This window comes from Chiloscyllium plagiosum, unplaced genomic scaffold, assembly GCF_037043375.1.
Source record: "Chiloscyllium plagiosum isolate Xiang-an unplaced genomic scaffold, Cpla_swu_hap1 HiC_scaffold_9, whole genome shotgun sequence".
Taxonomy (NCBI): Eukaryota; Metazoa; Chordata; class Chondrichthyes; order Orectolobiformes; family Hemiscylliidae; genus Chiloscyllium; species Chiloscyllium plagiosum.
Window position 1 is genome coordinate 127,194,792 of NW_028270147.1, and position 23,338 is coordinate 127,218,129.

Below are 23,338 nucleotides of genomic sequence, written 5' to 3' on the forward strand. Positions count from 1 at the left end.
CTGGAAGGAGTGCTTACGTGGCAATTGATTTGGTTGATTTGAATCAGTTAACTGAAGAGACACCATTCCCCATTTAAGTCATGAGATCAGTGGAAGGACAAAACATCATTTCTCACCAGAAAATGAAGGCAGACTGTCACTGCGGATCGAGTTGTCAGCTGCTGTTGGAACCACCTCTTCAATAGAGCTGTTTCCCTTTGTATGGTGGGAGGTTCTGCTTTTCTCCAAGAATGGTAAGGATGGGCTGTATTGTTTACTGCTGCCACTGCTGCCATAGAAATGTCACAGATCAACACACATGCACAGGTTTAGAACACAAAAACAGAGTCTCGGTATTTGTGATTTACACAGGCCTCCTTCTGTATCTCTCCACCTAAACCCATCAACATATTTTTCTTCGATAACTTGTATTCCAAGCTTCTTCTTGAATTCATCTGTTGTTTGCTTCAATTATTCCTGGTGATGTAAGTTTGACGTCAAACCTCTTTCTGGGTAAAGACCTTCCCCACCGCCCCCCCGCTCCACCCCCCACCTCCTCCCCAGCAAATTCCCTGTTGGATGTACTATTGTATCCATAGCTCCAGTGGATAGTGTCATTCAAAAGCAGAAATATCTTTTCTATGTCAACCCTATCAAACCCCGACATAACTTTAATGGCCTCGACCATGTCACTCTTTTTCAACAAGATAAGACTGTCCAATCTTGCTTGATGGATTAAAATTCAGTTTTGGTATAATTCCAGTAAATATTTTTAATATATTCCCTACTGCCTCTACATCCATATTACAATATGCAGATCAGAACTGTTTGCAGTGCTCCAAGGGTGATCTGTTCATGGTTCTACACGTATCTAACACATCTCCATTCTGTAGCCCCAGAAATAAACCCATGCTCAACTTTTCTTTATAACCTGATGAACCGGTGTCATTTACTGCTAGTGACTAATTTTTATCACCAAATTCCCCACTATCAACATTCTGGGGGGTTTACTATTGACTAGAAATTGAACTGGACTAGCCATCTAACTACTGTGGCCACAAGAGAAGGTCAGAGGCAATGAATCCTGCAAAAATAAACCACCTCCCGAATCCCTGAAGCCTGTCCACCATCTACAAGCCACAAGTCAGAAGTGCAATAGACTATTCGTTACTTGGCTTGGTTTGGGTGCAGCTCCAAGAACACTGAAGAAGCTTGACGGCATCTGGAAAAAGCAGACTACGTGATTGGGGCCACATTCACTCCCTCCACCACTAATGCCCAGGGCAGCAGTGTGTACTATCAACAAGATACACTGCAGAAATTCATAAAACTTCGATATGGATCTTCCAAACCCATGACCAATACCATCTCGAAGGACAAGGGAAGCAGATTCATGGGAACACCACCACCTACAGGTTCCCTTCCGAGCCACTACCATCTTGAGTTGAAAATCTTTCAGCTGTCCTTAAGTGTCATTGGGCCAAAACTCTGGAACTTCTTCCCAACAGCACTACCAGTCGGCCCTACAACACACGGACTGCAGTGATTCAAAAAGGGAGCTCGCAACCACCTTCTCAAGGGCATTAGAATTAGCCAATAAATGTTCGCACAGCCAGTGACACCCACATTCCATAAATTAATTAATTAATTAATGCCGCCTCCTTCCTTCCATAGCACGCCCATCCGTAAATACCTGCGCTTCTCAAACACAAGGCCTTGAGTAGCATGTGGTAACCCACAAGGAGGCCGAAGCCACATTTAGGAATCGCTTGAGGCCCTGAGCCATGCTTAGCAAGGGGTGGTCCTGAATGAACAATAATCCCTAGCAATTCACTCACCGTAGGCAACAGTGAAACTATCAGTTGCCAACTTTTTCACAAAGAGGTTGACTCGTACATGGAATGAACGGCCAGAGGAAGTGGTAGATGCAAGTACAGTTACAATATTTAAAAGGCATTTGGAGAGGTACACGAATAAGAAAGGTTGAGGAATATGGGTCAAATGCAGGCTAATTGGACTAGTTTAGTTTGGGAAATTTGGTTGGCATGGACGAGTTGAACGGAAGGGTCCATTTCCATATCGTATGACTCTGATTCTATTCCTTTCAGCCACAGTGGCATTTTGCAATTGCCCCAACGTATGGTGTCATTGAACAAATCAATGGAGACTTTTGGCACCAGGGTCACAGTACTCTGTAAGGTAAGGTGCTGAGTAGGAGCTGCAATTTAGTGGGCATTTAATAAACAAAATACAGAAGAAATATATAAGGAAATCACTGCAGATGGTGGAATCTGTACTTAAAACAACAAATGCTGGAGCTCACAACAGGTCAGGCAGCATCCATGGAGACTGAGCAAGCTAACATTGAGTCGAAATGACTCTATCAGAACTCTGAAGAGGAGTCATCTAGACTCAAAATGTTAGCTTGCTCTCTCCATGGATTAAAAAAAAATGTTTCTGGGATGAGGGTGTCACTGACTAGGCAGCATTTATTGCTGATCCCTAACTGCCCAGAGGGCAGTTCAGAGTCAACCTCAGAGCTGTGTGTCTGGAGTCACATGTAGGCCAAACTAGGCAAGGATGGTAGTTTCCGACCTATATGATTTTAGTGAACCAAATGGGTTTTTCCCAACTGTCGACAAAGGATTCATGGTCATTAGATTCTTAATTCCAGATATTTATTGAATTCAATTCGAACAATTCGAACCCAGTTCTCCGGGATGTTATCTGGATCTCTGGATTACCAGTCCAGCAATAATATCACTGGGCCATCACCTCCCCACTGTGATCTCCAGTATTTGTTGTTTTCAGTAATCAAGAAATAGGTTATGGATTAATATTGTACTATGTAAAAGCATCCACAGCGAACATAAAGTGCCCACCTCCTATCATGATGTTTGAGTCTGGATGACTCAGACAGACTGTCTAACAAAGTGGAGTTACGCATTTTAGTGTCCGGCAGTTTCTCTGCAGATCCAGCTGGTGTTGGACTGCACTCATTCTTTCTGAGATGAAACAAAGAAAGAAACAACGATCAGCTACTTCCAGCTAAGTCTCTGGATTCAATTCCACCACAGCCATGGCAATGTTTTAAATTAAAACAGTTTTTTCCGTGAACGACATGTCAGCAAGCTCACCATCTCCTGTCTCAGTTCAATGGAAAACGGGATCAATACTGCAGCACGTACTGTCCCTTGAACAGGCTATCAGCGAATCTGAGTTTACAATCTTGTTCTTTGACAGGTTGCAACAGATTTTGCACAAGGGAGCATGCAGACAGGACAAACCTCAATTATATTCAACACAAGAAAAGGCAATTCAGTTTAAATGAGATGGGTTAATTGAGATCAGGCCTCAGGTGAGGATACAAAACAGTCAAGTTTGGAACTTCCAGAGACCATCAAGATTGTACATTCAATTACTGAAGTTTGTCTCATGTTTCTTTCCTAATCAACACTTCTGGAGCAGATGGGACTTATCCAGGCCTCTGGCTCAAAGTTGGAGACATGACCACAGCATCACAAGAGCACTTTGTTTTAGGCTGAGTAACTAGTGGGATAATTTGCCCAATTACCTTACAAATCCGGAAGATACTGTTACCATCCCAAAGATGGGAAATAAGCAAAGTATATAATGGGAGGTAAGATGTTATAACAGTCTCTATCACAAGGGACAAAGTATCTTCCAGCAGTTTTTGTTCATCCTTCAATAGTTTGAAATTCTCAAATTTTCTGGCCTACCACCACCTTCGCAGTTTTGTATATCTTTTCTTTCAATTTGATGTCACCCACAATTCCTTTAGCTATGCACCGCTGTTGCCATCTTTTCATCGTGCATTTCTATTATAAATAAATGTACATTGTTGCGAATTATGAAATAACTAAATATGTTCTTCTGCTTTAACATTCTAACCTCTCATCCCATTCCCATTTAGCTCACTATTACTTTATCCCCTTGTGACTGCCTTTAACTTTAGAAACTAGTAAAAGAACCAAATTCCTTCGCCTAAAGCTAAATTCTATTCTGCTACATTGAATGTTACCAAAAGGGTCTTCAATTTTGAACTCATTAATCAATCATATTACCAAGTCCCTGATTGGTTCCAGAACAAAATGTTTGAAGAAATTGTACAGAGCAGTCTACCTCAAATTGCTGCAGAAGGTAAGAGTGCACAATACTATTTTAACGAACAGAGTACCCTCTGAATACCAGGATCCTATTAGATCCCCAAAATTACTCTGATCATAGAATAGAATAGAATTCCTACAGTGTGGAAACAGGCCTTTCAGCCCAACAAATCCACACCAACCCTCTGAAGAGTATCCCGACCAAACCTATCTCTTAACATTATTACTCAACATTTACCCCTGACCAATGCACCAAACCTGCACATCCCTGAACACTATGGGCAATTTAGCACGGCCAATTTACCTCACCTGCACATCTTGGGATTGTGGGAGAAAACCGGAGCACTCAGAGGAAACCCATGCAGACACGGGAGAATGTGCAAATTCCACACAGACAGTCATCTGAGGCTGGAGTCACCTGGGTCCCTGGCGCTGTGAGGCAGCAGTGTTGACCACTGAGCCACCTCCTTTTTTCCTAAAAGACTGAGTGCATTGACCCTGCCTCTCCTGATCACAGATAAGAGGAAAAACATCAAAAACTGTGCATCACATCAAGCAACAAACCTCAGGTTATTAAGCCAAGAAGCTAAATATTATTGATCAGGTTGGGGCAGTGGAAAAACCTTACCTGTCAGGTTCAGCTCTGGTTCGAAGTTGGTTCATGAAGTCTGAATCCTGCTGCCTCTGTTGGTCCAACAGCACTGTCACTGGCACAGGAGCTGTTCCATGAGGTAGGTTTGTGGCAGTCAGAGATCCTGCTGCTAACTGTGCACATGCCAATTCAGTCATCTAAACCAGAAAGAATGAGCACAGCACAGATTAGAAGACAACTTGGATCACATCATGCTTTTGAAATCAGAGGCCCCTACTCAACCCATCACATGTGTGCCGCCTCTTTGGAATAGCTATTTGGCTAGACCCCTGCTCTCACAGTATTGCAAATAATTTCTTTTTGCAAGTATTCAAATTAATTCTGGAACTAATACTGAATCAGCTGCCACCTCCTTTCCAGATGATCTCAGCTCTTCTTTGAAACAGCAAAAACCAATGAGAACGTCATTAAAATTGAAGCATCCAGTGTTAAAAAAATTCACATGCTCGGTCACTGGGATTTGATGGGCTTTTCTCATAACGCTGAGCAAAATTTTATTTGAGGCAAAAAGGAGAACTCTGAGAGAAAGGTGAACCACCCGTGGGTAACAAAGGCAGTCAAGGACAGTACCAACAGGAAAAGAACGACACAACAGCGGAGGACGAGAAAGGAAAAAAATTGATCATAAAATTAAATTGACAAGAAACAAAAACGAACGGCAAAAGTTTCTACAGGAATGTAAAAAGTGAGTAGCTAAAGTGAGCTTCGAACCCTTGGAGGTTCTGATTCGGGAATTGATAATGTGTACAGGGAAAACAGCAGATAATTTAAACCAATATTTTACATTAGTTTTCATGGAGGAGAATACCGTTATCATCCCAAAGATAACAAAAAGCAAGGTATTCATGGGAGGAAAAATGCTGCAACAGTCTTTGTCACAAGGGACAAGGTAATGACAAACTAATACGATTAAAGTTAAAAATCACACAACACCAGGTTATAGTCCAACTGGTTTAATTGGAAGCACACTAGCTTTCGGAGCGATGCTCCTTCATCAGACAATCACCTGATGAAGGAGCGTCGCTCCGAAAGCTAGTGTGCTTCCAATTAAACCTGTTGGACTATAACCTGGTGTTGTGTGATTTTTAACTTTGTACACCCCAGTCCAACACCGGCATCTCCGAATCATAATACGATTAAAGGCAGACAGGACCAAATGGCATGTATCAAACATTTTTTAAGGCAACTGGCTGCAGAGATATTCAAGGCATCTTTTGAATTATTCCCGAATCAGTGGATACAGGGAGCTTCTAGTGGATTGATGCACCTGTTCAAGAAGGGAGGGAGACAAAAATCAGGAAAGTTAGTTTAATTTCTGTTTTGGCAGAACAGCAGAGTTGATTATTAAAGGAAGAAATAGCAGGACATTTGGAAAAGCTTATCATTAAACATGGTAGACTGGATTTTGTGAAAGGGAACTATATTTGACAAATTTGCTCAAGTTCATTGAGGAGATAACAAGTAGAGCTGATAAAGGAGAATCTGATGATGTTCTGTATTGGGATTTTAAAAATGCATTTGATAAGGTGCTACATAAAAGACAATTGCACAAGATAGGAGCTCACGGTATCGGGGGTCATGTATTAGCATGGACTGAGGATTGGTTAACCACAATGGCTGTTGCTGAGACCTCACTTGGAGTACTGTATACAATTTTTGTTCTCATATTTAAGAAAGGATAAACTAGCATTGGAGGCCACTCAAAAAAAGATTAATTTAGTTGCTTCAAGGATGAAAAGGTTGGTCTGTCAAGAATAGGTTAGGTCATTATTCAACACAGGTAAAAACAATAGAGTCTGGACAAATAACGGGTTATCTTATGGAAACAATGTTCTGAGGAGCTTAATAGGGGTTGATGTTGACTAGATGTTCTCGTATTAGTAAAGTCTCAACCCAGGGGACATTACAGAAGGGAACATTCATTTAAAAAAAAGTAAAGTTTTTTTTTCTCTCTCAGTGAATGGCTGGAATTCTCTCGCCCAAAGAATTGTGACAGCTAAATGGGATAGGGGAATGGGTCTGGTTGGGTTACTCTTCGGATGGTGGGTGTGGACTTGCTAAGCTGAAGGGCCTGTTTCCACACAGTAGGGATCCTATGATTCTATCTCAAATTATTTTAAAAGAGGGTAGATCGATTTTTGAAATATTAAGCAGTTGAGGGCTATGAGGATCAATATAAAAGACAAGTTGAGGCCTGGGTTGGCCCAGCCATGATCTGATAGAATGGGAGAGCAAGCTCAAGGGGACGAATACCCTACTCCTGCTCAATTCCTTAAGGCTCCATTTCATGCTTTCTTTTCTCCAAAGGGGAGCATGATACAATGTGCTAAAAGATCTCAGACATTGTGAAAAGGAGTGAAAATGGGGTGTTTATATACTGATTCCGATAGCATTTTTCAATCAATCACAGCTATGCAGTCATGAATATGAAGGCAATTCCCTCCATGAATAAAGGAAAGCTACTACAGAGCTCATCCAATGGGAATTCTTACCTTCAGTAAACTCTTCCATCACATGACCCAAAATTGAACCCTCAGCTGTTTACTTATTTGTTCACTTCCAGACATGACTATTTCAATGTTCTCTTGACTGAACTTTCATCAACTTCAACATATTCAAAAGCTCCACTGACCATGCCCTCATACCAAGCCCCTTTTACCCATGATCCTCGTGCTTGCTGATTAATGACTTGCCAACAGCTTCAGTATAAGAAGTCCTGTCCTTCCATACATATTTTTCCTTTCTATCTCTGCAATTTCCTTCACTCCTTGAAACTTTTGAAGTGTCTACGTTCCCCATTTTAGCATTTTCATTTTCACCACCCCAGCTCAGCACTGAAGCTTTCAGCTGCATGGTCATCAGCTATGCAATTCTGTCCTAACACAGCTCAAATAGTAACATTTTCTTTCTTTCCAACATTCTATCTGACCTATTTCTTTGACCAAGCAGTTGGTCATCTTTCTTAATATCATATGGTGTGCTGTTAAGCTTTGCCCTGCTCTTCCTTGACAGTTTACTACATTAGAGGAATGAAATAATTCCAAACTGCAGTGACAATTAACTCAATGCAGCAACTGTATGAGAGAAATTCCTTCAAAACTCCAGAAAGTACTGGCTCTTCAGCATGACTGGGGGAAAGGGCCATCTTGCCAAGTACACTAGAAGAAAGTACCTCTGTAACCTGACGTGCTGTATCAGCCATCAGCCTTGCAAGTTCCACCTGCTGAGCGATCATTTTAGTTGTGGACTCTTGCAGCATCTCTTGGCGAACCTGTACAAACTGCTGCAGAGTTTCTGCACATGCCTGAGAAGACAAAGAGAGGTTTTCATGTCCAGCAATTGATAATTCAGATACTTTAATCAAGAGACAGAGCACTATTAAAATGCAATGTGGAATTGACTTATGATCCAGTAAGAACACTGCATTGACCTTGCATCATGTTTCATCATGCAACGTAAGCTCACTGACATGGCTTCTGTTTTACAATCAAGCCTTTAAGCCTTTCCCTCTCCTCCAATGGCACACTAACCTAGTCATAGTGTGATTTTATTTTTTTGATTTCCAGTATTTGCAGTTCTTTGTTTTTTTTTTATTTAACCTGGTCATGGTATTATGAGATTGTTTCCATGATGGGGAGATGTATTCAACCTTAAAACTAAAAACCAGACCATTCAGAACTGTAAAAGCAGGAATTAATTATTTAATTCATTCTCAGGATGTAGATATCCCTGACACTGACTGTCCAACCACAACTGTCATTAAAAGGTGAAAGTTAGTGATCTTCTTAAACCACGGCAGTCCACGTGGCTGCAAGATACTCCCAATGTATGTCAGACCATTGTAGGCAGCAAAGGAAGAGCAATATATTTTAAAGTCATAACTATATGCAGCGTTCCCAGGCATTTGCTGCCCTGTTCTTCCAGACAGAATAGGTCATGAGTCTAGGTCTGTCAAAGGAGCCTTCAATGAGTTCTTGCAGAGCATCTTATAGATGGTGCACCTTGTTGCTACCATATACAGATGACAGAGGGAATAGGCACTTAAGGTGGTGGACATAATTCAAATCATGCTAATGTTTTGTAATGGATGATGTTGAGCTTCCTGAGTATCGCTGGAACTGCACTCCTCCAGGTAAGCGGGGAGTATTCCATCATAATGCTTTCCTAGACCTGTTCATCTCTCAGCTCCATTTCCTCCTTTAAACACTCCTTAAAATCCAACTTAACCAAAATTTTGAATATCTTGCACGACTTAGCATAAGCTTTTCCATTTGATCCTTTTTTGAAGTATTTTGTGATACTTTATTATTTTAAATGCTTTTTATACAGCAAATTGCTGTGATGAGATGATACTTTTATTTTGCATGTGTTTTGAGGGATAAGGCTGATGAAAAGCGAAAGGGCATTTCGGCATAAACAAATTTAAACTCAATTACATAAGAGAATTAAGAGGCTGATTGTTCTCCTCTTGTTCCTATATCCCAATGACAAGTTGTGAATATGCATTCCACAATTCTGGTGATCCCTCGGTCGGCCATTGCTTGCTAACATAGTCCTCAACTGAAGAACAATTCAAAAAAAGCTGCAGTCTATTTTTATTGCCACGATCTTTATTGGTCAAGTGGATACTCCTTATCCTCATGGTTCTACTCTCTCTGTATGGGTTCTACCAAAGAAATCGCAAATATGGCATCAGAGGCAGTTCTGTACTGTGTTCCTCAGATGGGGACAATCTGAAGCAAAAACTGCCGTTTAAAGAAGCTAAAGTTTTCACGGTGTCATTGACATCTTCAGGTCATTGCAAAGTCCTTCTCAGCCAATGGAGTTCTTTCAAAATATAGTCACGCTGTCCAAGAAGGGCCTTTTGACAAGCTCCTAAAAAGACAGCATCTACAATAGTGAGGAATTCATATTGAGCAGGATAACAGGAGAACTCCCTTAGACTTCTTCAAGTATTAACACGGATCTTCTCCATCCACTGGAATAGAAGATGGAAACTTGCTTTAACATCTTGCCTGAAAGGTTTCATCTCTAAGAATGCAGCAGTCCTGCTCTAGAGTGAGGGCATATGGTCGGCTTACATTCAAGTCGAAGCATGGGGCTTGAAACTAAAATGTTTTCATTCAGAGGCAGCTGCATTCACAATGAGATAAACTGACATTTGTATCACACCTTTATACTATAACATCCCATGGACGTTGACAGGAACATGATTACAGAATATGGCAAGTAGCCACATAAGAAGTGCTCAGATAAAACATAGCTTTTAAGGAGCTTCTTAAAGAAAGACAGGGACACATTCAGGTTCAGTAAAGAAATTTCAGTGCCTGGATGGTCAATAGTTGAAGGAGCCACTGTCAATCAGACACTAAAATAGACTGCAGCCTTTTTTTTAATCGTTCTTGGGTTGAGGACTATGCCAACAAGCAGGCCTTTATGGCCCACCTAGAGATCACCAGAATTACAGAATGCAAATTCACAACTTGTCATTAAGGCATTAAAACACAGGAGCAAGCTTGCACAAGTAACTAAGAACAATAGCAAGGATTATATTGATTAAGCTTTCTATCTCTTAAGATACAGAATTCCAAGAAGTAAAAACACAGGAACCTGCAACCTTCCAAACGTACTCACCCAAATCAAAGTCAGCATAGCCTCCCTTTGTCCCATTTCTGTAACATGTCCAGTCCTATATCCCCCTTCATCATCTACATTCCTGACGTCATCTTGTTCAACCCCACTCCATCAAGTTGTGTGTCTCAGTCTTTAGAATTCACTCCTTAAGGTCTTACAATCTGTCCAGGTTTTCTTTCGAATCTCCGAAATGTTAACTCTTCTTTCCTCCCACAGATGCTGCTGAGTGTCACCAGCAACCTATGTTTTTACTTCTAAAACTGTACCTTCTACTGTCCCCATAGTCTGGGTTTGCCGTTGATTTTCATGATGATATTTTCATGATGTGCTTTTGGTGAGAGGGGCAGTTTACCGGTGGAGCAGAACAGGGCAGGGGTGGGGAGAGGTTTGGCTTCAATGTTAAAGGCACTTTATAAATATAATTTGTTTGTTCTTATTGCATGGTGAGAAGCAGTCAACACTGAATTCCTTGCATTTCAAGACACCTGTTACATGTTCAAGTACCTGTACTGCTTTCTGTCTGGCCTCCTCGAGCTGCCTCTGACTTGCAGCAGCTTCCTGCTCGGCCTTCAGCTTCAGCAGGGCTATGTCGTGCTCATGTCTCTGCTGTTGGGCCTGGACACAAACAAAGATTAAATAGGAACCATCACTCTACATTCAACTGCTCTGCTCTGTGAAAAACTGGTATTTAAATTTGCAGTGTCGAGAGAGAGAGAGTAACAATTGAAATGCAAAGGCACCAAAATCTTAAAAGTAACAAATGACAAGATTTTAATCAGTTAATTTTCAGATTGCAACTTTATAAATAAAAAAAACATTTTCTCATAAATCTCATCATAATGGCATAAATTTTATAAAGCTGAAATTTCTTGAAAACTTGGCAAGTTTGCCCTGCTTCTATCAGTCAACTTGTAAAGTGCAGTCACGCGCAGGTTCGATGCTAATATCTGCACATTTAAGATTAGGCATTGTCCTGGTACAACACAACACCAGGGAAAGTAAATTTAATCTTTAGTTTTGGAAAAATCTTTGTTTGCCTGATGTAACTGAAGAACGTTGCTCAGAATATTGCCTGGTTTGGGAAACGAGCGCAGCCATTATCACTTCAGACAATTTTACAAAATCATTCCTGAAACAGCACAAGGCATAGACCCGTACCTTTAGGATCTGAGCCAACGACACAGTCTCTTGTTGAGCAAGGGCTACTCCCCGAGTCGTGTCTATCTCCGATAGCTGACAGATGGACTCTTCTATAGCATCCAAGTAAGTGTGTTGAGCAGTCATGTGGTGTTGGACACTTGGCGGGGAGCTGAGCATCGAGGCTGCAATAACCAAAATGAAAAGTGTAATTACAATTTTTACAATTAGTTAAAAAATGCATTGGGATCATGAGGTTAACTGCACGCCTCTCCAGGATTCAAAACAAGTTCAGGAACTGAATAAAAAATGACAAGGGACAAGACATTGAAATTTTCATGAGATTCACAGGATACAACAAATAGCAAAGCGTGCAGAAGATCCAAACCCAATCATTGTATTTGGGTCCTGGTGAATGATCAGGAATGCAACAAAGGTTCACCAGACTTGTTTCCAGGACATTCTCATGGGGAGAGATTGGGAAAACTGGACCTGCATTCTCCAGCATTTTGAATTGATTTCATTGAAATCTACGAAATACTTAAAGGGTGGATGTAGTTAACATTTCCCCCGTTGGGGAGTCTAGGACTGGTGGGACCACTTAAAAATGAGAGCATGTCACTTCGGTCTGAGCTGATGACAATTCTGCTGCTTCAGGGTCATGAACCTTTGGAATTCACTACCACAGAGAGCTGTGAAAGCATAGTCATCAAGTATGTTTTATGTAAAAATTGACGGATTTGATTTCCAACAGTGTATGGGGTCATGGGAACAGGGTGGCTAAAACGATACTGAAGCACTGATCAGCCATGATCGTACTGAATGACAGGGGCTGGCTCAACAGGCTGAATAGGCTACTTCTGCTTCATGTTCCTCAGACAGGATCCGACCACTTGAATGAAAAAGCACCTGCTTCCACGTCACGTGGCACCTCATCATTTCTTCCAATCATCACTATGCCTCTCACTTCACCTTGGTTGTCTACTTACTCAGGGTTTTATTTAAAAAAAAACCTACTCTCATGGCGATGTTTAGGACAAACAAATGACAGTTACAGAAGACATGATTCCGAGAGTTCCAACCTGCAGCAGAGGATGTGGAGGGCCTGGCTGCAGTAACACTGATGTCGGTTAGAGAAGGTGAAGGTGTGGAGGTAGTAGCACACAGCTGCCTTTTCCCCTCGCTGGATGTTATCACTGCGCCATTCTGAAAAGTGCTCTGAGACATAGAACTCACAGTGGAATGGAACGATGGAGAGCTTGTGCTTTTCTTTGATGACTCCCCGTGAGCACTGAAAGCACAAAATTTACATAATCACAAATGTTGACAACTGCCAAAATGAGACATCACTTAAACCATTTAACACTGCAGATTTCATGCCATCAAGTATCTGTTTGCTGAAACTCTGCTTTAAACAATCTGTCGGACTTAGTCGGCATTAGGGATAAACAGAGTCAAAAAGTGTGGCACTGGAAAAGCACAGCACGTCAGGCAGCATCCAAAGAGGAGAGTCCATGATACCGGCGCAAGCCCTTCATGAGGATAAACAGCCATCCTTACTTGATGGGCCCATGTTCCCTCTACTATTCCCAAAAGCCAATCTTCTACAATACCATTCCCACTCTTAAATTTAAACAACAATGTACTGACTGGACACAGCAGCCTAAAGGCTGATGAACCTGCCAAACCTGACAATCCAGACAACAGCTTCGCAACATACTCGCCAAGGCCTAAAAGGTCCTTCGGGTTTACCAGTCCATTTGATTCATCAAGAGGATTCATCAGTGACTACCATCACACTAGCCACCGTCTGGTTGGTAGCTCTCTGGGATGCCAGAGGAAAAATAAAGGACAACTACATCACATGCACATCAACAGACAGCACACAATTATACAAGAGCTGAAGACTTTCCAAAATCACATGCACTACATAAAGCAAATGCTCACTGATGACTACTTGCCCTTGATGAAGTCCAAAAAACCCCAACAACCCAATTTCTATAAGTGTCAAGGAGAATTCACCCCAGCTGGATATGTTGGACACTGGATATGTTGGACTATCCAGTGTCGGCTTCCTAAAATATGCTGAGTATCTGGATTATTTGCGAAGCACTAATACCACTCAGCTATCACCTCCCCTTGAAATAAAACTTGATGCCAATGACAGTCTGTAACTTTATTAATTTGGTGACTTCCATAACTTCACCTTGTATTTTCCCTCTACTAACTGTCTCTTCCACCAGTAGAAGCAATTCTTCCAAAGTCCTGACCAGTTTTGAGGTCTCCTCTGAATCACTGTTCAATCAAACTGATCAGCAATTTATCGAATCTCTCTTGATTACTATAATCAACGAATGTCAAGTTAACACTTTCTGGTTCCTGTGCACAGCCTTGAAGTCCTTCCTGAATTAGGGTTCCCAATACTGGGGACAACATTCTAACTGTAGCTTAACCAGTGATTTGTGATGGTTTAACATCATTCATTTTTGTACTCCAGTTCCTATTTATAAAAGCTTAATGGCTCTGATGAACTGATGATGATCTAAATACTGCACAAGACTGAGCTTCACTAACGTATCTCCATTAATAGTTGGTTCACAGAGCAGTGAGCATTGAATAAAAACCAAATAGAACCAACTAAGGTGGGCTACACGGCAAAGGATTCTTGTAAACACATTCTATTATTATTATTCCATCTTGGAAATTGTGCCCATGTTTCTAATGGAAACTGCCTCAGGCTACTGGCAGACCCCAGTTTACGAATGGTTTCTGTTCTAGAGTGCTTCTGCAAGTCAATTTGTACACAAGTTGGAACACACTGTAAAAAGTCATAAGTACAGAAAATGTTTGCATGCAAGATCTTTAAAATTACATCCTCGGATGAGATTACGTGTGAAAGAACAAGCATTCTGAAGTCTGGGATCCTCTATGTATCTATCCTGCCACTGTTGACTCTGTCGTGCTTTGAGTGTCAGGAGAGTGTAACTATAAGCTGTCATGCAGGTATTGGTTGTTTCTAATATATGCACAACTGAAGGAATTGATAACAGAAAGTGACCGACAGAAAGTACATACGTCTGGTCATACCTATCTGCAGTTAGTGGATCTCTGAATTCAACTTGACTGCTCTTCATAATGTTACTTTCCAGAGTGGTAGATCGCAAGGGGCTGCGGAAGGTGTTGACCTTCCGTGATTTTCTGCGACTACTGGATTTGACAGATGTAGCACTGAGTATAGAATTCTCCAGATACCTTCCATCTGATAGAAATAGAAACAAAGTTTAAGAAGTAAAAAAGGAGCATGCATTCCATTATCACAATCAATGGGATTGGTTAGTAAGCACAAGTTTCTCTCAAATTGTTGCTGTCAGAATATAGAAGAGATAGATGGTAATTTAATTCTTGTCCACCTCCTCAAATTCTGTGGACCAGCACAAAGTGATAAACCAGACATTTGGGGGAATCTGCAATGGGCAACAGGTGTTGACACAGATGGGAGCAGGAGATGACCACTTCAGGAGGGTTGACTTTGCCTGCTAAGTCTTACTAAAGAAGCTCCATAAATTAGAGAGAAGGAAAAGATTCCATAGCCTCAGTTTCTGTTGCAAATGCTTTCAAAACACTGCAAAATGTCAGTGCATGAACCTCGACCATTTAACTTAATTTCACCAGGGTTATTAATTTTATCTGATCAATAATGGCCAGCATGAGGTCAAGAGTAACTGTTGATCTAATTGCCATGAACAACTATTTTGTATTCCTTCCACTTACCCAGTCTGCTAATTTTTCGAGTAGCACTGCTCAAAGCTTCCCTCGTATCCATCACTGTGTCTGTCACTGCAGTAGTGGTGGGTATAGCTTCAAGCCTGTTTTCTATGTACTGCAACTTGGGATGAAAGAAAAATAATGAATCAAACACAATGCAAGTTAAAATAGTCTGTTTCCTGCAGTAAAAACTCTTAGGATAGACCCAGGCAGGAATCAAAGGGGAACTAGAAAACATGCAGGGTGTCAAATATATATTTTGAGGGATTTTGGAAGTTAAGAAGCAGGAAATGTCAGGGTGAGGCTGGGAAGTATGGAGCTAAAATGTTCAGCGGACAGAATGACCTGAGGTATGGAGGGGGCCAGGGCAGAAAAGAGTTGGAAAAGTAAACAGGAGCCACAAACAAATCTGTACATAGGAATTTTGCAGCTGAAGGACTGGGTTAAGGCAGAGAATGAAGATAAATAACAAGAGAGTGATAAGCAAGCAGGGCTATGATGCAGAAGATAGAATGTGTAGAAATGTACAGCATGGAATTAAAGAAGTCAGCATGTGGAAACTGCACACAAAGAAGAATCAGCCATTCAGTCCTTTGAGCCTGCTCCACGGTTTAACAAGACCATGGTGATCATGAATGTAACCCAAATACACATTCCCTCCTATTCCTGATAACCTTTTATTCCCTCTTTACAAGAATGCATCCACTATGGACTTGAAAATGTTCGAGGGCTCTGCTTCCACTGCTTTTTCAGGAAGTGAGCTCCAAAGACTTATGACCCTCAAACATATGGAGCCAATCTTTCCATTTTAAACCAGCAACCTCTCACTTTTAAACAGTTCTAGATGCCCCGATTAAGTGGAAGCATCCTCTCTACATCCATCCTATCAAAGCCCCTTAAGTCACTTTTTATTTTCCTAACCTCCAGCAAGACAAGCCCAATCTATGCAACCTTTCTTCATAAGGCAACCCTCCACTGCAGGGCTGCTAAATCTTCTCTGAACTGCTTTCAACACATTTACATCCTTCCTTAAATAAGGTGACCAATACAATACACAGCACTTCAGATGGGATCCCACCAATGGCCTGTACAACTGAGGCATAACCTCCCTTGTGTTCGAGTCCCTTTGCAATAAATTAAAACATTCTATCAGCTTACCCAATTTTTTGCTGTGACTGCATTTGAGCCTTTTGAAAATCATGCACCTGGACATTCACATCCCTCTCTCTCACAGCTCAGCAATCTCCCACCAATTAGATAATATACTTTTTTATCTTTCTTGCCAAAGTGAAAAAAAATCACTTTTCCCACATTTCAACTAAGTCAGATCTTTGCCCACTCACTTAAACTACTGGTAACTTTTTTGCAACCCCATGTTTGCTTCACAGCCTACTATTCTCCTTGTGTTGGCAGTAAATTTGGCAACTTATCTTCCATCCCTTCATCCAAGTCATTTTATAAATCATAAGCAGTTGAGACGCAGCACCGAGCCCTTTGGCACACCACTTGTTACATTCTGCCAACCTGAAAAAGACCCATTTATGCCGATTCTCTTCCTGTTTCCCAGCCAATCTCCTATTTATGGTAACATGTTAAACTCTTGTAAGATGAGGTATTACTTTCAGTAATAACCTTTAATGTGGCCTTTTATCAAATGAAAAAGGGACATTCTTAGGTCAGGCAGCATCCGTGAAGTAGGAGAATCGACCTTTTGGACATAAGCCCTTCATCATAAGCCCTCATTCCTGATGAAGGGCTTATGCCTGAAACGTTCATTCTCCTGCTTCTTGGATGCTGCCCGACCTGCTGTGCTTATCCAGCACCACACACTCGACTCTGGTCTCCAGCATCTGCAGTCCTCACTTTTTCCCTGGAGTGGTACATTGGTAAATAAACTATGTAAAGACCAGATCTTTTCAGTTTTCTGTATTTTTGATTATGGATTGAAGTGAGAAAACTGTTTAAAAACCAAGGAGTGCTGAAGTTTTTGAAGGAGAAAGTGAGTCTGCAGATGCTGGAGATCAAAGTTGAAACTTTATTGCTGGAACAGCACAGCAGGTCAGGCAGCATCCAGGGAACAGGAGATTCGACGTTTCGGGCACAGGCCCTTCTTCAGGAATGAGCAGAGAGTGTTCAGCAGGAGAAGATAAAAGGTAGGGAGGAGGGACTTGGAGGAGGGGTGTTGGAAATGTGATAGGTGGAAAGAGGTCAAGGTGAGGGTGATAGGTCGGAGTAGGGTGGAGGCGGAGAGGTCAAGAAGAAGACTGCAGGTCAGGAAGGCGGTGCCGGGCTGGAAGGATCCGGCTGAGACAAGGTGGGGGGAGGGGGGATGAAGAAACTGGTGAAGTCCAAGTTCATCCCCTGCGGTTGGAGGGTTCCCAGTCGGAAGATAAGACGCTCCTCCTCCGACCGTCGGGTTGTTGTGGTTTGGCGGTGGATGAGTCCAATGACCTGCATATCCTCGGTGGAGTGGGAGGGGGAGTTGAAATGCTGTGCCACAGGTTGGTTGGGTTGGTTCGTCCGGGTGGCCCAGAGGTGCTCCCTGAATCGCTCCGCAAGTAGGCGGCCTGTCTCCCCAATATAGAGGAGGCCACACCGGCTGCAGCGGATGCAGTAGATGATGTGGGTGGAGGTGCAGGTGAATCTGTGGCGGATATGGAAGTTTCCCTTGGGGCCTTGGAGAGAAGTGAGGGGGGAGGTGTGGGCGCAAGTGTTGCACCTCCTGCGGTTGCAAGGGAAGGTGCCGGGAGTGGTGGTTGGGTCGGTGGGGGGTGTGGATCTGACAAGGGAGTCGCGGAGGGAGTGGTCTCTACGGAAAGCTGATAGGGGAGGGGAGGGAAATATATCCTTGGTGCTGGGGTCTGTTTGGAGGTGGCGGAAGTGACGGCGGATGATGCGCTGTACATGGAGATTGGTGGGGTGGTAGGTGAGGACCAGTGGGGTTCTGTCCTGGTGGCGGTTGGAGGGGCGGGGCTCAAGGGCGGAGGAGCGGGAAGTGGAGGAGATGCGGTGGAGGGCACCGAGCGGGAAGTGGAGGAGATGCGGTGGAGGGCACCGCATCTCCTCCACTTCCCGCTCCTCCGCCCTTGAGCCCCGCCCCTCCAACCGCCACCAGGACAGAACCCCACTGGTCCTCACCTACCACCCCACCAATCTCCATGTACAGCGCATCATCCGCCGTCACTTCCGCCACCTCCAAACAGACCCCAGCACCAAGGATATATTTCCCTCCCCTCCCCTATCAGCTTTCCGTAGAGACCACTCCCTCCGCGACTCCCTTGTCAGATCCACACCCCTCACCGACCCAACCACCACTCCCGGCACCTTCCCTTGCAACCGCAGGAGGTGCAACACTTGCGCCCACACCTCCCCCCTCACTTCTCTCCAAGGCCCCAAGGGAAACTTCCATATCCGCCACAGATTCACCTGCACCTCCACCCACATCATCTACTGCATCCGCTGCAGCCGGTGTGGCCTCCTCTATATTGGGGAGACAGGCCGCCTACTTGCGGAGCGATTCAGGGAGCACCTCTGGGCCACCCGGACGAACCAACCCAACCAACCTGTGGCACAGCATTTCAACTCCCCCTCCCACTCCACCGAGGATATGCAGGTCATTGGACTCATCCACCGCCAAACCACAACAACCCGACGGTCGGAGGAGGAGCGTCTTATCTTCCGACTGGGAACCCTCCAACCGCAGGGGATGAACTTGGACTTCACCAGTTTCTTCATCCCCCCTCCCCCCACCTTGTCTCAGCCGGATCCTTCCAGCCCGGCACCGCCTTCCTGACCTGCAGTCTTCTTCTTGACCTCTCCGCCTCCACCCTACTCCGACCTATCACCCTCACCTTGACCTCTTTCCACCTATCACATTTCCAACTCCCCTCCTCCAAGTCCCTCCTCCCTACCTTTTATCTTCTCCTGCTGAACACTCTCTGCTCATTCCTGAAGAAGGGCCTGTGCCCGAAACGTCGAATCTCCTGTTCCCTGGATGCTGCCTGACCTGCTGTGCTGTTCCAGCAATAAAGTTTCAACTCTGAAGTTTTTGAAAGCAAGTTACCTGACACTTATTCTAAGCTCTGTTTACACAGTTGCTGATTCAAGCAGTATTGAAAGGTTTACAGATAAGCTGCTGCCAAGGTCTGTGTACAAGGGAAGATCCGGTCAGCAACAAGATTAGTATGCAGACTAGTACCCAGTTATCGATGACAAAGGTCTTCTGCCTGCCAACAGTGAGGTGATTGGCTCTCAGTAAATAAACAGTTGGGTCTGAGAACAAGACAGTGAGAGCCACCAGATCTCCACAAGCTCAGGAGTTGTCTCAGTTGTGTGCAACTTGCCCTCTCCTGTAGCTCTTTGGTCACGTAATGGCAAGTTATACAGAAAAAGTTGGAATCATCAGTGAGCACAGCATTTTATCAACATAATCATGTTTCTTGAGTAAAACTATTCTAGTTTTTTTTGGTATCCTAATCCCAATACGTACAAGACGAAAAACTTCAATTACTTGCCTTCTTTCAATAATGTTTACATTCTCTGTATCTTTCTAAGCAAACGAAATAAGAGAAGCAACCCATTCGGCACCTCAAATCTGCTCCACCTTTCAATATAATCACGGCTGCTCTGTTTCCAATTCGAACTCCAATTACCTTCAATTCCCATGCCAAACATAAACCACCTCTGTAAAAAAAATTCAATGAACCCACCCCCATTGGCAGAGCAGAGTTCCATCAGTTTCCCTCATGATTGTAATTTCACCAAGTCCACTGCTCCTTTCCACTACCTGATTGACAGTTAGTCCAGGAATGTCTCTTTGAATCCTCTACCATTCCCTTGTTATCTACTATTTAATCTCCATTCTCACTTTCTGCAGGACCAGCACCTCATTTTACTTCACACTGCAGGAAGAGGTCATTCAGCCCATCATGCCTTCACCAGCTTTAGTGTCTGACAAACATCTGCTTTTTTCCTTTATTGCTGCACACCATTACTATCCAAAAAAAACCCAATGCCTTATTGAATGACTTAACTGAACCTTTCTGCTCCACACTTCTATGCAGTGTATTCCATATCCGAACAACTCGCTGTATGAAAAAGATATTTTGTTCCTCACACCACTCTTGCTTCATTGGCACAATATGTCAATCTATGTCCTCTCATCGCTGTTTATTTCACAAGCGGAAATAGCTTCATCCCAGCTATTCTGTCCATTTTGCATGCCTGACTATGTTCCTCCCATATTAATTTTTTCGTCCTGATTAACCTTTTAGTTATTACCTGCTATCTTTATATTCTGACCAATCATCTGACCTGCCACTCATCTTTGCACAATAACCTCAAGTCTGATATTAACTTCAGATACTAATTTCCCTAATTTCTTTCATTAACAGATTCCTCACAGCAGAGGAGATGGAGTGAGAACATGATCAAGATGTATAAAATTATGAGGGGCGTAAACAGGGTAGACGGGAAAAAAACCTTCTCCCTTGGGAGAAGTGATCAATATCAGGAGACATGGATTTAAGTTAAAAAGGAATAGGAAAAGTGTTTTTAATCAGGGAGTGGTGTAAGAGTGTTAGAAGCAGAAACCCTTGTGACATTTAATTAGATGTACAACTGAGATATCAAAGTGCACAAGGCAATGAACCAGGTGCTGGAAAATTGGATCAAAATAGTCAGGTGGCTGCTTTTGACCAGCGAAGACTTGAACCAGAGTCCTTTCATGCGCTGTACCCCTCTATGACTCTACCATGTGTCCAGCTTTGGAATTTTCCTTTATAATAGAAATAAACTGATTTATTCACGATGAGTGTCTCTCTGGTTGAGCCAGCATCTATTGCCCATCCCTGGATGCCATGGAGAAGATATGGTGAACCACATATTTGAAGCCCTGCAGTCCATTTATTGCAGGTCAACCCACAATGCCATTAGGGAGAGAGTTGCAGGATTTCCAACCAACAATACTGAAGAAGCGTTGATATATTTCTGATCAGGAACAGGATGCAGCTTGGATAGCAACTTGCTGGTGTTGGTGCTCTTATGTATCTGCTGCCTTTGTCCTTTAAGGTGCCAATGGATTTGGAAAGTGCCACCCTGTCAGCCTCAGAGAACTTCTGTAAGTATATTATGTAAATGGTACAGATTGGTGCTGATTGTTGAAGTTGGAGGAAGTGAAGGTTTGTGCATGTGGTGTTAGCCCTGGGCTGTTTTGTCCCAAATAGTGTCAAGCTTCTTTGGTATTAGTAGACTTGCACTCATCCAGGCAAGTTGAAAATATTCCATCACACTACTGAATTGTGCAATGTAGATGGTGAACTGCAACATGCGCTAGTAATTCAACCAGATAGCCAAAAATAATCATGGGACAGCAAACTTTATTTTAACTGGCACTTTATGAACTGTCGCTCTTGATAAACCAACAAAAATTATTCACCTGAAATACTCGAAGGTTACTGCATTTTCGTGGTGTCAGAGTAGTGAGTTGAGGCTGCAAGTGAGAAGGCACTCTGCCATTAAGTTTTATTTAAGGCAAATGTGCATGTTTGTTTCAGTGAGTTATATTATAAATAAAGTAATGTGTATACCCCTGCATTACGTTTCTAATACTTAGCATGTGTTTTTGCATTGACTGTGTCAGTTTGTTGGCTATTGGAATATTTGATCAACCAGCACTCCTGGTCCCATTGGTGCTGGTTAATAAAACATTTACTGTGTCTTCAAAAACAGACATGGCGGGAAAAGCTCAGTAGCAGCATCTGTAGAGAGAAATCAATTAACATTTCGGGTTCAGTGACTCTTCCTCACAACATGGAGAGAAATGAGAGTTAATGTTTCAGTGTTCAGAGGAAGGATCACTGAACCAGAAGTGTTAACGAATTTCTCTCCAAATATGTTGCCAGGCCTTCTGAGCTTTTCCAGCAATCTCTGTTTTTGTTTCAGATTTCCAAAGTTCTTTTGGTTTTTATGCTGTACATTCAACCAAGTTTTTGCTGGCGATCTGATTATCCAGTAGTAACATCAACTAGCTATTATGTCATAACAGTTGGAGTGATGACACCGTAATACCTTCCTTGAAACAATGACCTGAATTCAAAAAATACTTCATTGGCAGAGAGCCATTTTGAGATGTCCCATAACCACAAAAGTCACCATTTAAATGTAAATATTTCTTTCTTTATAACAGACCTTTGGCCATAGGATCAATTGATCTCTAATCTGCCACACAGTATTGATGACTAGACCCAGTAGTCACCACAAAAATGATTGAAGGCACGACAACTAACTGGAGTAGTTTGCAAATCAGCACCACTATACCTTGCCTCGTACTTCGACTCTTTATCAGTCTCTGATTTAGTAGGGCTGACTTATTAGATGTTTCACTCCACAACTTGTCAGCTCACCTAAAACAAAAGCAAAGCAAAGACAATCAACAACACTGATTTTCAGATTCAGATTAGATTACATTACAAGTTTGCAATCGGAAACTCAAATACTTATTTTGGATTTGGATTTTCAATTTGGTCAAAAACAGAAATATTAAGTCGACATTATTTAATGATAATGAAATACAACATTTTGTATAAACAATTGAAATCTGGTTTGTATACCAACGTTGAGCCTTACAGCACAAACAAATCCTTCACCAGTGTGGGACGTTCTCCAGTCCTGAGAGATAATGTAGCTTCAGTGAGGAATGTGAAAGAATTAAGTAGTAAGATCAAACTAGGAGCATCTGTGTGTGTACACCAGAACCAAAATCAAATAATATCAGTAAGCATCAACAGAAGCCCAAGCCCATGTTCTCCCGGCTTTTATTCCATAACAATTGGAGCCACGACACACAACATCATAATACTCCCTTGGAACAATGACCAGAATTCAAAAAATACCTCATTTGCAGAGAGCCATTTTGAGATGTCCCATAACAACAAAGATCACTGGACCAGAAATGCTAACGGATTTTTCTCCACAGAGGCTGCCAGACCTGCTGAGCCTTTCCAGCAATTTCTTTTTTTTTGTTTCAGATTTCCAGCAGTTCTTT

At 42.5% G+C, this 23,338-nt stretch overlaps 1 pseudogene; it reads right to left on the reverse strand.

The window, feature by feature from the left end:
- Positions 1 to 13,311, reverse strand: part of LOC122552870 (uncharacterized) — a 1,138,103-nt pseudogene extending 1,124,792 nt beyond the window's left edge.
- Between the last annotated feature and the right edge of the window lie 10,027 nt (positions 13,312 to 23,338).